Source organism: Vidua macroura, chromosome 14 (genome assembly GCF_024509145.1).
Source record: "Vidua macroura isolate BioBank_ID:100142 chromosome 14, ASM2450914v1, whole genome shotgun sequence".
In the NCBI taxonomy this organism is placed as follows: Eukaryota; Metazoa; Chordata; class Aves; order Passeriformes; family Viduidae; genus Vidua; species Vidua macroura.
The window spans coordinates 19,621,093-19,633,923 of NC_071584.1; positions in this window are offsets into that span (position 1 = coordinate 19,621,093).

Here is a 12,831-nt window from a genome sequence, read left to right on the forward strand (position 1 = left end):
TTCCTGTTTTTCCTTTTCATGTTCTAAAAGATCATCGTGGTAGTTAGAAGCATTTGAGGAAGCAAATCTCTAACTATTCCATACTTTCTTGTTTTCATCTTAATTTTATTCCAAGTTGAAGGTATATAAATTCCTTTGACATTAATTTAAGCAGGGGATTCTGCTTAGAAACCACATGAAGGGAAGAATTATCAGAACACTTGTTTTCTAAAACACCTGATATTTAACACCATTGTAATGGTTCTCTCAAATTTTGGAAATCCTTTCTGCACATTGATTTTGGCTCCTTCACAAAGCCAGAACTTGAAGGGAGGCCCTCACACAAATTAAAAAAAAACCAAAACCAAAACAGATTCCAGCAGTAAAAAGTCTCTTGTAATCCATCATCCTTCTAATTTTTGGTTTGCATTAATTCCTCTAATTAACATGAGTACTCTATGCAGCATCTTGTTTGGGAGCACTGGAAAAAGCTGAAACAATTTTAGCAATAATCTGTCTTCTCATCAACCTACTCCCCTGTTTCAGTTCTTTTCCTTTCAGATAAAGCAGTGCCAATTCTACCACTTGGAATAGAAAAGACACTGCAGTACCCTCCTTTAGCAGGGCTCAAAACCAGCAAGGGGACACCAGGTGACCTGCAATTTTCTCTAACCTTATTTCTGCCCAGCTTCACCTATCAGCCAGGTGACTCCTTTAGAAGTTCTTTATTACTCTGCTAATTGCCAGTCTCCAAACAGCCCCTTTGGGGTCACAGCTTGCTGCAAGCCTCCAATAACAAGACCTGAATCACATTTCAGTGACATTACAGTTCAAACGTAATTCTGTTTTGGACTGGGACAGGCATTCTCTGCTGAGCATGGCCTCTCCAAGCTCAGATTGCTTCTGGTACATGTGGAAGCTTAATTGGTTATTAATTGCCCCCCCCATATTATTTGAGATTTTGAAATGCTTTGTCCCAATGACCTCTCCTCCTACAGTTATTGCTGTCAGTCCACAGTCACTTGTTAACGTGTATCAGGCAGAAAGAAAAGCTGGGTTTAAATTAATAAAGCCCTAGCCTTCAAGATGAAGAATTTATTACTAGTGTTTAAAATTGTATATCTGAGGTAATTTCATAAGCAGTCTTCAGAAAACTTTGATTAGCAGAACTTGGAAAAGGCAGTGAAGCAGAGGGAGCCCTGATTAGGGGGGATTGAGTCCTTCCAGTGCCTTCCCTGGCACAGCTCAAACACAACACTGGACCCCTGCCTCCACAAACATCAGTCACTGCCTTGCAATGGTTTCAACAATTACAATTTCCAGCTGTGCACAATCATTTTTATACAGAATATACAGCTTTATAGTATCTTCCATGAATTATTTTTGCAGCTTTTTCCTCTAGTTACATACTCCTGGATGTTTCCATACAATGCCTGGTTTCCTGTCCCACCATCACTTCCTACCTGACAAAGCTCCAGAGGGCAGAGCTCACAATGCAATCCATGAATCAGGGCTAACACCAATGTCCTCTCTGCAGGCTCAGGAAGCAGTGGGCTGGTTTGATGTTCCTTATGTCCACAGCAGAACACCCAGACGTGCAGAAATATGGGAATTATACACGTGGGGATAAACACAATCAAATCACCTTGTTGTTACAGAATTTTATATTCCTGAAAAGCTTAGACACTTCCATCCTCTGGATTTTACAACTGTGGAAAACTCAGGGGCAGACACGAAATGATGACAAAATACATTATTTCTTGCAAAGTTCCCAATTCATGCTGTTCTCTCTTTCTCTGTGCAGATCTGTGCTACAGAGGGCTCAGCTGCCCAGCAGGAACACTGATTTCTCTTACACAAGTTGACTTTAAGGTAAAGTCCATTCAGTTTTAACTGTTGCCATGGCCAAGACACATCTCAGGGCCAGGACCAGAGTATTTCCATGTCTAGGATTCACTCTCACCCCAAGAACCAGCATTTGTGTAATTTCACACTGTCACCTCTGCTTTCTAGGACTCTGATGCACTCAAGTTTCAGAAGAGACTGCCTAAGCACAGATCAGGACTTTTATTTTATCCCTAGGCACTACAAAACCAAGAATGAAGGGGAATTCTGGAATAGCACAACTAGGGGGGAACTAAAGATGAGAAAAAACCAGAAGTGGATCTGTTGAGTCTAAGTTAAGCCTTGCTTCTACTCCCTGCCTAAATTATAAATTCAAACACAACAGCACTACATCGTGGCAGAATTTCTCAAGTATTTACAATGCAAAAAAAGAGGAACAGTACGAGAGGAAATTCAGCTGATGACTAGGAAACTGTCTGCCTCTGTCACTTGAAAAACCTCTGTCCCCACATGGTCTGTGCTTCCAGCTGATTTCAGCACTGCAGGAACATTCTTCTCACTCATGAGCCTATTTCCAAAACTTGCAGCTTAGGAAGGTGCAGAAACTGGGCTGCTGTTTTGTACTGGTAAAGGCCAAAACCTGAATTTCTTTAAGAGCAATCAATGTTCTCTGTGTACAGGGTAAATCCATGTGGGTAAATCATGAACATCTCCTGCCCTTCAAAACAAAGATGCTCTGGTTACCCACAGGTACCTCCCCCTTCAGAGAGCCACAGCCTCTCCAAAATTCTATGTGCTGTCTACAGGTTAATGACAGATTTTAACTGCAATGACTTGGTGCTCTCCAAGTGTCAGAGATCATTTCTAGAAAGCTTTTATTGCAGTCTCAGCTCCATCTTCAGTTACCTTGTTGACTTTTCAAATACCTAAAGATGCAAAAATGTCCTGTACCATTAATTTGTGCCTTGTTTATATTTGGTTTCAGGGAAAAAAAAAAAAAGTTTCATTTAATTACATTATGCCACTATTACTGAAAGCATTTGGTGCTTTTCTGCATCATTATGAAAAGGCAAGTTCATTTCAAATTGTGTTTCACAGAATTGCCTGTGTACAGTGGTGGTGACCCATTTCCCTTTAATGATTATTTCCAGAGCAACAACATTAAATACAACTAAAAATTCTGGCATGCAACAAAGCTGAGTGGAAATAATTAGCAAAGGCTCAGCTATGGATTGGTTTTCTTCTAGATAAAATGAAAATAATAGTGCTGTAGCCTCTAACTCTTGTGAAATCTCCAGGTTACAACAGAGAACTTCAGAGACAGCATAGCAAGCTGAGGTGGTGGAAAGCTTTGGTTTGCTTTTCAGGAGCCTATTTAAAAATGTTCATAAGAGATAACCAAAGAAAACAGAGGTCTTGGTTTACTGAGAGAAAAATGTAATTGTACATAGAAAATCTGCTTCAGAGAGCAGCAGGGAGAACGATGAGGATCAGATCACATTCATCACTCAGTGTGACATGTTCCCACTGCTTATTTACTGTTCCACAAGTCACTTGGCAGGGAAAACAAAGTCATCTTTAATTATTTAGACAACACCAATATCAGCAGATGACAGAGGACAGCTAAAGCCTTCCCCAGTTCATGTTACAAATGCTGTGCTGATTCTGACAAGGAAGGTTCTGATAGCAACCCAGAGGCTTCCTTCACCAAGTTCCTGAACTACCTCCCTTATACATACTTCATCTCTTTTTCCATCCCCATTTTAACTCAATTTCCCCCAGAGATCTCAAAAGACAGCCTTTAAAACCTCTTTGAAGATAGGTGGCAATGTAGAGGAGAGATCCATGGTGCATTCTGTATTGAAACGGCAGAAATTATCCCTTAGACACCAGGGAACCTGTGTGGGAAAGAGACAAGCACCTCACCTGCTGGAATGATTTCAGAGTTTGTACCTTAGATATGAGATCTTGAGCAAAACACTTAGAGAATTCAGGCTTCATGAACTCCTCTGTTCATCATACTAATTATCATTTTACAGCCTTCCTTTAGTTTTTATTTTTACCATCTTTCATAACTACCGAAGCATGAACTATTCGAATCTCCACTTACTTATATTTAAATATCTGTAATCCCAGCTTGGAGAAATCAAGGCAAGTTTTGCAATATTTCCCAAGCATCCTAACAACAGCTGCAACGCTGCAAATCCAAATAAGAACTTAAAATGCGTGCAAGATTGGATTGCTAAAACACAACTCGATTTTCACAAAGATGTTTGGTTGGAAGCTTTCTGCCTACTCATACTCCATTCAGGCCTAAATACTTTCAAAGATGGTCCTTATTTTGAGAGAAGGCTAAAATCTGCTTAGATGTATGGAATGGAAGATACATGACTCAAAATGGGAAACAAAACCCTTTATCTAGTGACCCAGATCTAGTCAATTAATAGGTGGGAGATCCCCCTGCTGTCATGAGCATCTGAGTCATTTACTTGATGCACTTATTTGCAATATAAATAATCCTGTGCAGTTAAGCACTCAGCTTTACAGTATCTCATAATCTTGTTGTACTTACACGGAGTAAGTATCCATTACCACTTGGAACACTCATTTAGCTGCTCAACTGACTGCTTAATGAGGTCTGCAAAGTAAAAGCCTTATCTGCAAAAAGCCAGTGTAGGAAGAAGCATGTATGCAGTCCTTTTTCTGAAGCAAGGCATTTGTTCAGACTTGGTGTGAAAAGGAATTAAAGAGAGTGTTCAGAAAAATAGAAATTAAATAAAAGATGAAATACATATATTTAGCATTTTCTAATAACGGAAGCAATGGTTTTTCACATTCATTAAAACGGTATTCTTAGAATTTTGTCTCTATAAATACCATCAGACTTTCAAAATTTCTCCTAGGAGCTAGGCCTGCTGCCTCATCCCCACCAAATAAATCCTTTAAGAATTCCATGCAGCAAGAGGTCCAGTACAGCTCCCTTTACCAGCTTTTTTTGGAGTGCTTAATAATGACTCCGTCTGATCTGTGTTTCAGCTCCAGAAATACAGCGGGACATCATCAGCTGCATTCACTCAGGTTTTAATTAACATATTGGTCGTCAATAAATGTTTAAAGAATACTGGCAGTAAGGGCTGAGTACTTCCCTTTCACTCATCACTCGTTCAGAGCTCCATGCAGGACTCCAAGGCAAAACCAAACCCGTTACAAACCCTGCCACTGCTGCCAGCAGCTTCAAACCACAGCCATCAGCTCAGAGATGCCCAAAAGGCATCAAGCAGAACTCAGCAATTCCCTCTGAGATTATACACACTGTTCACCACACATCTGCAGCATGACTCAGAGGCCCTCAGCCACAACTATTTGCTACTCAGAAACCTAAGTTTGAGAAGAGTTCCATGAACTTTTATTTGTCTGTCAATTAAAAATGTTGTTTTAAGCAGACTTTGAGTCATGTCAATGCTTTAAATTAAGTTTATGCTTATTTTGCTGCTTAAGAGCTCACATTTTTAAAAGCAGTAATTTGTCTATATTTACTTTTTGATTAAAAACAAAAACATCTCCACTGATCGTGCAGCAACCAGAGCACTTAATCCTTCCTCATGTGACAGCATTACTCAAAGATCTGCTATGCAGCAACCCTTACATCTGCAGGAACATCACTGGCACTACTGAAAGCTTCCTTTTAGTCCTGTATATGCACAAGGAGAAGCTGAACAACGGGTCAAACCCCATAATTTGTCATCTCACTTTGAGCTGCTCCCACTCCTGTGCTCAGGGTAGCCCTGGGCGTGCCCCAGAGCTCTGCTGATGTGTGGTGACACAGCAGCCCCCAAAGGAAATGTGACAAAAAGCTGTTTCCTGCTGTCAGCTAACTGTGGCCACGTTATTCATCAGTAACTAACAACAGCGTCTGTTTGTCGACACTTGGTTACACATACTGATATATCCCACACAAAAAAAAAAGAAAAAAAAAAAAAAAAAAAAAAAAAAAAAAAAAAAAACAAACACCTAAAACAAAACCATCAAACCCAAACAAAAAGAAGCCCAGGAAAACTTATGTCAAATCCATATGCCTTCTGTTCCTGAAAACACTTGTTTGCCACTGTTCACATAGGTCTATCCTGTGCTTATGGCACCTGTCAACCAAGGTGTTTTTTCCCCCAATATACCTCATTTCTCTGCCCTTATGGTGATGCTATCACTGTCAAGTGAGTTGGTGTGACAGTTGTATGAAGTCTCCAAATCACCACTTCCATTTCATGAGGGAATTGGTCTCATGAAAGACAGAATACAGTGGATCTCCTGATTGAACGGGGGAAGGTAGGATCAGCTAAAAGCTGGGAAAGCTCTGAGGTAGCAGGGGTGAACTGCAGCCGGTTTGTAACAAGAAGGGCTGGGTGGGAAGCCCACGTATTCCCAGGATCCCTGACTTTTCAAAGACGAGGTTTTCCCATTCTTTCGTTATCCCTTCCCTCATCTTCCAGCACTGTTCCCAAAGCTCTGCAGCTGCTGGGCACCAGGCAGGAGGTGGAACAGACCTGAAGGGCAAAGCAGCGCTGCCCCAGCGTGACTAACACACCCCAGTGCTGCAGTGCGCCGAGCTTCTGCTGCTTTTACACCGGAGAAACAGGCGTGCAAAGAAACAGGTCAGACACGTCAGGCAGGTGCAAACGCCGAGATAAAAGCACCTCTGAAACAGGGTAACAACAGGAGGGTAAAAGATTTCTTGTTATCAGTTATCAACCAGGTCCATTTCAGCTCGTTCAGGGCTGCTGGCTGGGAATGCACAGGAAAAATGAGCACCAGAACATTCCTGAGAACAGGCAGTGCTGCTGCACGAAGTTAAAACCCAGAACCACCGAGGTTTTTCTCAGCAGTGCCTCTGCCCTGTGAACTGCTCCCAGCTCCACATCTGAGCACATTCCTGCAATGCACCACTAAAGAGCCTCCTAAATGAGCCAGTCCTTTACCAGTATAATGAATAATTCCAACCTTTTCTTAGTGTTTCAGGCTGTTCTCATTTGTACAAAGCCTGGATTTGCTTGCTGAATAGAAAGTCCAGCCAAGTTTAAGGTACAGACAGGCAGAAATAATAACCCTGTACATCTGAATAGCACTTGTGGTCACCAGTGCAAGACTAATTAATACAAGAACTACTTTGGAATCATACTTTGACTTCCAAAGAGGACAATACACAAACATGATACAGTTGTTTATGAAGACATTTCTATAGCCAAGAAAAATCAAAAAACAAACTGAAGATGCTAAGCATGCTAACTACCTGGACCATTTATTTCTTCAAAATGATTCTACAACCCAAAAGATGTGACATTTTTTAATAATTAAATCTATGTTTCAGAAGCAAGTATTTCATTTCAAGCAATAATTTTTGCTTATATCTTTTTTTTTAAAGCCATCTTTTTATGCAAAAGGGAGCTGCCATCATAGGAATGTGTTACAGGCAAATGTTAATGCCCTTGATGTATTTCATTTTAGAGAATCAAACTCCTCTATTCCTTTGTTCAGTTTTCAGAACAGGATACTTGATTTTGAAAAAGAAGCTCTAAAACTCTCATGCTTGTGTCACTAAACCCAGATTAACATAATCTTGGCTGCTGTGCATTGCTTTAACACCTCATTAGCTTCAGTTGTAAGTACATTAGCCCAGGACCTAATGTTAAATAACTGAGTTATTTAATAGTTCTGATAGTTATTTCATAGTTATTGATTAATATTAATAATTATTAATATTCATAGTTATTGATTAATATTCATAGTTATTGATTAATATTCATAGTTATTTCATTGTGTTTCCTGCACTGAATTAATAAATAAGCAGCAGAAACCAGCAGCAAAAGGCACTGAGCTGTCCAGTCTGAGAAGGAAGCCCTGGTCCCTGCAGCTCTGCTCAAAACTGGGCATTTCACTCCAGGGAACTCCATCATTTGCTTGCTGAACACTCCAGTCACTTCTGACTGTCCTGTTTCTGGGGAAGGGCTATGGGATGGATGGAACAGCCTCACAGGGAAAGCCCAAGGTTCAAGCACTCGGTCAGGAACAAGCAGAAATGGTTTCCTCCCTCTCACTCAAGTGCCCAGCTGCTCACACACGCAGTACTCCTGCTCCACTGAGCTGAGATGATAACAGGCTTCTTATTATGCCAGCTTAATATAAGAATATTTATACAGAAATAAGTGTAGGCACTGGACATAATATAACAATCACATTTAAGCAAGTCTAACAAGCTGCTGCTGAACAGCTCCTTTTGTATTTTATAGATAATATTAAAAAAAGAAAAAGTACTGGGCAGGTGATATACAAAGAACTGGAATTTTTTTCCCCAAGTTATTGTTGTTGGGAAGAAATGATGAAAATTAGTATTATCTACCACTTTATTTACTAATAATAGTTTACAATACACTTTTCCCACCTAAAAACCTGCAACAACATCTAAAGACTTTTAAAACTGCTATAAAAATGATTTACTTCTAGTTTTGGATGTTTTTATCCCTGTTTAAACACTGGATGTGTTTATCCAGTAAGCTGGCCTTAACTGCTGTTGTGTATGGAAACTGCATTTTTGAATACTTGAAAGCTTAATTGCTGATCAACAATGGCTGCAAGACTGCAAATCTCCAAGTCTGCTGTGTGTTATGCTCCAGAAGAATTACATGATGCAGCTGTGGGGTCCCTTACAAACATAACCTCACTACAATGAGCACTGCAAAATGTTTCCTGGAATGGGAAGAACGAGTAAGATCCAAGCTGTTGTTTGTTCACATAAGGAACATGACAGAGAGCCAATGAAGTTTTCACTGATATGCAGAATTATCTGCTGGGGTTCTGACTCATAAGCAGCTTGCTGCTATATTTAGCAGCAGAGGAATGTTTACTTCATTACCTCTCCTATAATAATAAATAAGATTTTACTGAAATCTGTGGAACGTACTGTTAAGGATTTCAGGGTGTGTGACATAATGAATGCAAAGCCCAAGATGCCCAATTAACCAAAGAACCCATTATGAATTTTAAAATAACCTCTCAGTTGTTAGAAACTGGGAGTTGCTCACAATGATGTCATCTCCCTTATCTAAACATTCACAGGGTCAAAACATTTTTACCTCGAGTCTGCCACCCATGAACGGGTGCCCAGGTAATTGCATTGAGGGATTTGGTGACCTCACTCAGAAGAGGCCTCCCAAACACTCCTCAAACCCAAACCTGAGCCCTGCAGCCTGGAATTACTGAATTTTCTATCAGAAAGCAAATCTAGAAAGGAATAATTTAAAAAAGTCCCAAGCCTGAGCCCCGTGGTGTCGCTCTTTGTCCCTCCAGCCGAGCCAAAGGGAATTTTGGGCACTGCTCTGTATCAAGACTTATTCTGCCTTCTCCTCTTGGAGCACACTGCAGCCAGGGCTTGTTTAGCCAGCTGCCAATTAGAAACAAATATAGTTTTGTATTGCTAGAAAAAGATTCAAGGAACACTGTGGTTGACAGAGAAAAAGCCATGATGAAGCCACCTACAGAATAAACTTCAAGTTGATTCCTAGCTATAGATACTGGCCTGGGACAGGCATTTGGTTATGAAGGAGAGAATAAATAGGTTTGTTAAAGCACAGATTGACTCTGGAAAAATAATTTCAAGAGTTAATTTAACAGGTTAACTACAGCTAGTCAGATTACACTAGGATTAGATTAGTAGAGCACAAAGTATGAAGAGAAATTTGAGTCATACTAGCACAATGGGATTTTATGAGCTATCTAAAAGTTTCAAAAAAAGTTTTACAACTATAGTAGATTCATAAACAAAAAAAAGGAAATAACTGACAAAACCACAAATGCCCTTTTGAATTCACAGGATGACCTAAAACCATGAGTTTATTTAAAATTTTACATTAAGATGCAAAAAGGACCAGAAGTAAACAAAAGCATTCCTCTTTATTTCAACTGGTTGGCCTAAAAGTAATTAAATGCAGGAAAGCTCCTCTGCTGCCACAGAAGTACTGGATGCTGATATTTCCCATCTAAGTGAGACAACAGGCATCCCTTTGTATAATTACAAATAATTACAATAATTACAAATACAGGCCAACAGTGCTGCTAAAACCCAGCCTCCATCACTGCCTGGGGCTCTTCTCAGGCACCTTCAGCTCCCAACAGGGACCACAAAACATGAAATGCCAGCAGCTTCAAAACATGAAGCAGTAACCTAAAAGCAGACCGTGGCTTTAACAAATTATTTCATTAAGAGCAACACACTCACCAGGCTAATAAAACACCTGGAAAAGGTGGCCACACAAAACTCCCAGGAGATAAAACATCAGCTTTTCCTGGGTGAAGCATTATCATTGCCATGTAGGTACCTTTCGCTAAGTTCTTCCTATTTTCACGTAGAATTTCTTATTAACATTTTCCCTTTTTAACGCTGAAAACACCAAGAAGCCAAGCTCAGGCTGTAATTCTGCCTTTTCCCCTCACCTGGTTGTGGTTTGCAGCTTTCTCAGAGCTGTTCTTCAAAACGGGGCAACTTCCTGCGGCCAGGCTGGGGCACTGGGCCAGCTCAGAGCAGGGAGCCAGGCTCCTGAGCAGGGCTCCTGAGGTGGGAAGGGGATTTTCACTTCTCTCCCTCACCAGTCCCCCCTCTTGTACCACTGCAGGCGTTTCTGAGAGCACCTGACAGGCAAGAGCGAGGGACTGAGCTAGAATCAGCCATTTTTTTTCAAATAAGGTAAATTTTAACCCAGATCACTTTTGCAATCCCCTTAACACCAGTCACATGAGTGTGTGGTGCACACAACAGAAAGCACCAGACGACAGGAAAGGGTAACAGGCAGGAACAGAAAAAATCAAATTCCTTTCACAGCAGCCCTAATGTTCCAAAATGACACCAAAGTCCAAATAAAATTTGAAGCAACTTCCAGCTAATAATATTCCATTAGCAGAATTACACATGGAAAAAAGAAAAAAAAAAAGAAACTTTACAGCAAAATCTTCAGAACCCAGCAAGCTGTTACCTGCACTGAGGCAATTCTCAAAGTGTGAATGCTCCCCCTGTCCTTAGGTTGTTAAAATCATGCCCTTAATTCGGGGGTGGGAGGTTCAAATCCCCTTTGGAGAATTTAAATAGACAAATCTCCCCAACCAGCAAAAACCATGTACATCACAGAACCCCAAATTCCAGCAGAGACAGGGGCCAGAGGGCTCCATGCAGGTTCCTCCCCGTTAGACTGCAGGGGAAGCACTCAGTGATGTCTGGAATGACCTTCTGGGGCAGCTGGGAAACCCTGACCTTTCCTGTGCCATCTGACACCTCCAGCAGGTGACACGGCCACCTCTGGCCCTGAGCTCCTTCTTGCTGCTCCTGGCTCTCTTTCAGAGCCTCTTGTGGACAGTCTCACCTCTCTCCAGCTGTCTGTGAAGATTACAGTGCTCTGTCCTCTGGGTTTTAACTCTCTCTTCTTGCTACGTTCTCCTTGGAGAATTCCATCCACAGATTCCCATACCATTTCTATTCTAAAATGTTGAGACTGTCAGAAACATCGGGTTCTTCAAAAAAAATGGATAATAACCATTCCTGCAAATGGAACTTACATTCTTCTACACAGGAATCTTGCATTTTTTGTCTCATCCTTATCACTGCAGTGTTGTGTCACCTTCCTGTAATGCATCAAGCAATGGAACAAGCATCTGCCAGGTGCTTGGGCTCATGTTCCTCCAGAGAGGCCTGTGCAGGACAGGGTTTTGCACTGGCATCTTTGGATTCATACTGAGGACTAAATAAAGAACATGATGACAAAGAGTTCTGACCCAGAAACAGGCAATAATATCCACTGATATGGCTGATGAGCTTAACTTGCCCTCAGCCTATAGACTTTGCCCTCTTTGCACAATTTCTATTGATCTTCACGCACATGGCTGAGATCTGTGGCAGCCTGGTGCACTGTGCTGGTCCCTAAGTCAATGTGGCAGCAGGAAAGGATAAAAACCTTGCCAATTTTCACAATATAAACTGTCACATCTCATCAACCAGAGCGCTTGTAGTGGAGAGCTAAAGGTGAGAGAGTATTGCTGTTAGCCTGGTAATCTCTCACTGCCACTTTTGTGCCCTTTCCTTATGCCAGAGCTGGGGACTCTACAGGTGAGGATTGGCTCAGCACACTGAGCTGGCAGAGAACTATTGTTTTTTTCCCCCTTGTTAATTTTGTATCAGAAAATAGGCTAAGGCTGCTGAACAAATCCACTTTGCATGGATAAAGTGAGGGAAATACAAACCACTGCCACCCTGAGAGTCACCTCTTCTTACACTAAATCAAGTCTAATGTGTGGGGCTGAGCCTCAAACTCATCTTCAGCCACTTGTGTGATCAAAAATAGACAATCGTGCATGTGCAGGAGAAGATCAGAGTTAATCCTGCCTCTCACTATTTCAGCACATGCCATCTTCATTCATTTATAAAAAGGACTAAGTGGACAAGCGAAGAATTTTGATTACAGGTTGCAGAATTTTGCTTTTCACAAGTAAGTTCAGTGTGAGCAATATTTAAGGAACTAACAGACACAAAAAGAAGAATAATTCAGAACAAACCAAAAACGTAGAAGAGCAGATCCTTGTTTTCTGCAGTATTTTACATAGTCCCATCCTGCTGGAACTGTGCTGGATGACAGGGATGCATATTTGACTTCAGAGCCAGGTTTTTCCCTCAGAAAAGATAAACATGCAGTTGATTTCAGTGAAAGTTACTAAAGACTCTCAAGTTAAACCCAAATATTGAGTGAACCAAAATCAACATAGGGAGTATACCAAAAGCATCCCTGCTGAGTGTAATTCTTCTCATTCCTCAAAGCTGCAATACCTGCTTTTCAAGCTATTTAACTCAGTCAGTCTTTTAAATAACATGATGAAATTATATAATAAAATCAGTTTACATACTAAATAACTGCATCATACCACTGGTTTATCTCCCTTGAAAAAGCTGTTTAAATAATCCCACTGTTAGCTCCTGTA